Source organism: Dromiciops gliroides, chromosome 3, assembly GCF_019393635.1.
Source record: "Dromiciops gliroides isolate mDroGli1 chromosome 3, mDroGli1.pri, whole genome shotgun sequence".
In the NCBI taxonomy this organism is placed as follows: domain Eukaryota; kingdom Metazoa; phylum Chordata; class Mammalia; order Microbiotheria; family Microbiotheriidae; genus Dromiciops; species Dromiciops gliroides.
This window is the reverse complement of record NC_057863.1, coordinates 339,567,983-339,573,100: the sequence shown is the minus strand read 5'-3', so window position 1 is coordinate 339,573,100 and position 5,118 is coordinate 339,567,983. Positions and strand designations below refer to the sequence as shown.

Genomic DNA, 5,118 nt, shown 5'->3' with positions numbered 1-5,118 from the left:
CACTTATTTATTTGATTTTGGGGGGTGGTGCAATGGAGGTTAAGTAACTTGCCTAGGGTCACACAGCTAGTGTCAAGTGTCTGAGGTCGGATTTGAAATCAGGTCCTCCTGAATCCAGGGCCTGTGCTTTATCCACTGCGCCACCTAGCTGCCCTTGATGGTGTTTTTATTGTTGTTTTTTGTTTTGGAAAAACTGAGTACTCTAAATTAAACATTTGTTGTCGTTCAGTTGTTTTTCATTGGTGCCCAACTCTTCATGACTCCATTTGGAGTTTTCTTGGCAGAGACAATGGAATGATTTGTCATTTCCTTCTCTAGAACATTTTATAGATGAGGAAACTGAGGCAAACAGAGTTAACCGACTTGTCTAGGATAACACAGCTAGTTGAGTGTCTGAGGTCAGATTTGAACTCAGGAAGATGAATATTCCTGACTCCAGGCCTGGTACTCTATCCATTATGCCACCTAGCTGACCCTAAGTAAAACAATACAATATTTTAAAATTGAGAGTCTGACTCAGGAGAACAGTGACAGCATTGATGAAAAAAGAGCTAAGGATAAGAAATTTGAAAAATAATATTTTTATGTTTCCCAATTTAAAGAACACCTTAGTAGTCTATAAAAGCAACCCTCACTTTATTTATTTTTTTATAAATCTATCTATTCATTAATTTGTTTATTTACCAATTAATCAGTCAATTAATTAATTAGTTTGTTTGTTTATTTATTTAGGAGCAGTTAGCAAGTTTATTTGGTGAAAGCAGAAAGCAGGTAGGCCAAAGAGATCGTGTGGTGGGGGTTGGAAGGAAGGATGTTGGTAACCCTAATAATATAGTTAGTTGCTTCAGGGGTGAGAATCCTCATTTTCACACTGAGAAAGTTAGGGGATTCTTTGTGGAAAGGGGACTTTTGTTCTCAGCCATTCAGCACCATCCGGACTCTTCATAGTTGATACAACCGTTGCTGTCCTCATGCCCTGCCACCAACACTTCCACTTCTTCCTGAGGATGTGCTGTATTGTAGCCTCCATGACTGTGCCATTCCCTTCCTTATCAAACACCTGAAGCCCCTCTACGTAGTCTTCATATGTGCCCTGGTCCTTATTCTTTGCTACAGTCTGCAGCATTGGCAGAAAGTGTTCAAAGTCCAGCACCTTCACATTCATCTCATCACTCTTGGGATTCCCTAAGACCTTGAGCACCTCAGCATTGGTGGGATTCTGGCCCAGGGCCCACATCACATCCCCACACTGGCTGTATAAGATCTTTCTATCCCCCTTGTGGTCAAACAGCTGGAAGGCCTCCCTGAACTCAGCAGTCTGATCTTTTGTGAAGTCACACATCTTGGCCATGCAGCTCAGTCTCTGCTGCTGCTTCTGCTGCTGCTCCCTCACTTTATTTTTTCTTTCCTTTTTTTTTTTTTTGGGTGGGGCAATGAGGGTTAAGTGACTTGCCCAGGGTCACACAGCTAGTAAGTGTCAAGTGTCTGAAGCTGGATTTGAACTCAGGTCCTCCTGAATCCAGGGCCAGTGCTTTATCCACTGCACCATCTAGCTGCCCTTCCTCACTTTATTTTAAAGACCTTGACATGTCTAAATAAGAATAGGGAAGGAATCCATTTGCCAGTAACAAATATGATACATTTGTTCTTCCTACATCTGTTCAAGGATAGTTAAGAGACTTATCTTGTTATGGTACTTTGAAGCTATTATTTGAATCTGGATAGCTTGTATTTTAGCTACAGGTAAAGAATTCATTGGTTTATCAAATCAAATGATAAAACTTTTACTAACTTTTATTACCCCATGTATGAAATGGGGGTTTTCTGCTTTATTTGTCTATAAAGAAAAAAATCTAGATCTTAGTTAATGGTTAATGAAATTAGAAGCAGTAATATCAATGACACAACATTTTGGAAACTTTGCCCTAACAGACAAGCCCACCCATCACAAAATATTATTAATTTTAGGGATTGAGATTGGACCTGTGATTTCATCATTATAGAGAACTCCCAGGTGAATAAAATTCAGCACTTTCTCTGAAAGTTATAGTCAAAAAAAGTAGCTTAGGGCACTGAAAAGTTAGGTGACTTGCCCACAGTCACACATGTACCTGTGTGATATATGCCAAGGGAAAGACTTATCTCAGGTCTTCCTAACATGGAAGCAGGTTCTCTATCCATAATATCAAACTGCCTCTTATTAGTTATTATAAATATGAAAATTATAATAGATTTAAAAAATGAAGGTCAGTGTCTATTACATCGTTTTATTGTATTTTAAAGATATGTTACTTTGTTATTTCAAAATTATGAATTCTTAATTTTATTTGAATAAATTGAGATAATAAATAATTTGTGTAGATTATTTTATGAAAAGTAAGTGGGGTAATAGTGACTTTTTTGTTTATTATTATTATTTTTTTTAGTGAGGCAATTGGGGTTAAGTGACTTGCCCAGGGTCACACAGCTAGTAAGTGTTAAGTGTCTGAGGCTGGATTTGAACTCAGGTACTCCTGGACTTTTTTGTTTAAAAGGTGGGAATCACTACATAAAGTTTTGAAGTGACTGGATGTGATGTTCTCAAAGGTCCCATTCATTTAAAAATCTTTTACCTCAGTCATTTGCAAAAGAGGTTAGATGAATTCTAAGTATTTTATGACTCGGATGAGTTCTTAACCTTGGGTCTCCTGGACCTGGCTGAGGGAAAAAAAAATTACATCGTTATTTTCACTAACCTCTGACTGCATTTTCTTTCATTATGACTTTTAATTAAAAAACCCACAAAATCAAAATACTAATTGGAGGAATCCATAGTCTTCATCAAACTGACAAATGGTTGTTGTGAGGATCAAATGAGGTAATTGTAAAGCACTTAGCACAGTTCGTGGCACATAGTAAGCCCTATAAAAATGTTATTATTGTTGTTATCATTAAAGGGGTCCACAGCACAGAAAAGCTTCTTTTTCCTCCTCCTCTTCCTTCTTCCTCTTCCTCCTCCCCCTCCCCCTCCCTTTCCTCCTCCTCCTTCTCCTCTTACTTTTTCTACTCCCTGCCAAATGATGATGATTAAAGGGGTCCACGGCACAGAAAAGATGATTATTGCTACTATTATTATTACTGTTATCAAAGGGATCCATGGCACAGAAAAGATGATAATTATTACTACTACTGTTACTATTATTATTTTAGTGAGGCAATTGGGGTTAAGTGACTTGCCCAGGGTCACACAGCTAGTGAGTGTTAAGTGTCTGAGGTCGGATTTGAACTCAGGTACTCCTGACTCCAGGGCCGGTGCTCTATCCACTGCGCCGTCTAGCTGCCCCTGTTACTATTATTATTAAAGGGGTCCATGGCGCAGAAAAAGTTAAGGATCCCTGTTCTTGTTCAATCCCTTCTTTTGACAGATGAGGAAACTGAGGCCCCGAGATGGGAAATTGCTTGTCCAGTGGGCCCAGTGCCTAGGCACCGCACACAGATCACTGTAGCTAAATGGCCTATCTTCGGACACTACAGTGCACACCCTCCTCCCAAACCCAGGCCAGCCTAGCACAGTGTCTCCCTAGGGACGAGGCGCGCGCGCTACCTCTGGGCAGGGAGACTTGTGCCGGGTGCCTGGCCCTTTAAGAGCGAGGGCCGTCCCGCCTCGTCCCGGGCACGCACGCGCGCGCACGCGGCGGCTCCCTCCTCTGACTCCTACTCCTCCCGCCCAGTCCTGGCGCGGCTGTAGCGGCACCTGCGGGGGCAGGCGGGGGCGCGAGCCCGGGGCGGGTGGCGGAGCGCGCGGGACCAGGACCAGGCGCGCGGGCGCAGGGGTGCGCGGGCGCGGTAGGGGGCGGGGGCAGGCGCAGGCTCCGCAGCCCCGGAGGAGGAGGGGGAAGGGGCTCCGCGGGCTGAGCCCGGGAGTGCGGGGCTGCCCCAGCGGGCTGGAGGCCTCCCCAGCATCACCATCCGGAGCAGGGGGACAGCGCGGCCTGAGGAGGGCAGGGGGCCCCGGGCCCCGTGGGGAGGGCTCCCGACCTCGGAGGGGCTGAGCTTGGCGGTGCCAGAGCAGCCGCGGCTCAGCCGGCGCGGGCTGCTCAGCTGGGAGCCGCAGCAGAGGCGGGGGCTGAGGCCCAGCGTGCAGGAGCAGGGGGGCGTGAGCCCGGGGGTGCAGGAACAGGGCGGGGTGGGCGCGGGGGTGCAGGAGCAGGGCGCGCGCGGCGGTCGCAGGCCGAGCGCGGGGGGCAGCGCTGGCTCTGCCGGCGCCCCCCGGGAGTGCACGAGCCTGCTGCTTTGGGGCCGCTCCGGGAGCTGGCCGGCGGTACAGGAGGTGGGCTTGGGTCCTAGGAAGCAGCAGCAGGAGAAGGGAGGAGGGAGCCCCGCAGTCCAGGAGCGCGGGGAAGCCGGGGCCGGGGTGCAGGAGTGGGGCGAAGGAGCAGGTCTGCAGAGACAGCCGGTGGAGCTAGAGGTTGGGGGCAGCCCCAGAAACCAGGGAGAGTGGTTTAGGGGAAGCCCCGGAGAGCGAGCGGAGTGGTTTGAGGGGAACGCTAGGGAACAGGGGGTGCTCCTGGCGAGGAGCTCAGGCAAACAGGGAGGGCAGTTGGGGGGAAGGCCACCCGAGCGGTTTAGGGGGAGCTCTGGCAAGCACAGAAGGGAGGAAGTGACCCAGCATATCTGGAGAGGGTTAGAACTGCTTGGGGGAGCCCGACTGGTAGGACCCGGGGGGCCTGAAGGAGAAGGGCGGCTCGGGGTTCAAGAGGCAAATTGGAGGCCGGGGGTGCAGGAGGGAGAGGTGAGATCCTCTGTCCAGGAAACTTATTTTGAGAGAAAGGAAGACAAGGAGGGACCGGGCCTTCCCCAGGGCCCAGAGGCCACCCCAGAGGGGCATAGGATAAGGAGGAGGAGGAGAAGGAGGAGGTGGTGAGCCAGCTTTCTGGGGGGAGGTGTGAAGGGGCTTATTGGGGACCGTGGAATGTAGTGGGAGTGGGGTGGGGAGGGGAGCTGAAGCGGTTTGTGAATCAGGGAAAGTTTGGACGTTGGAGTCCAGAAGCAGAGTGTATCCTGTTTGACCCACTTCTCTCACCACTTTTTGGGGAGCCTGGAAGCTAGTGTGGTTGGGGACATTCCTCCCCACATCAT

At 48.7% G+C, this 5,118-nt stretch overlaps 1 pseudogene; it reads right to left on the bottom strand.

The window, feature by feature from the left end:
- Nucleotides 1-923: 923 nt before the first annotated feature.
- Nucleotides 924-4,097, bottom strand: LOC122747569 (annotated as a pseudogene).
- Nucleotides 4,098-5,118: the final 1,021 nt, after the last annotated feature.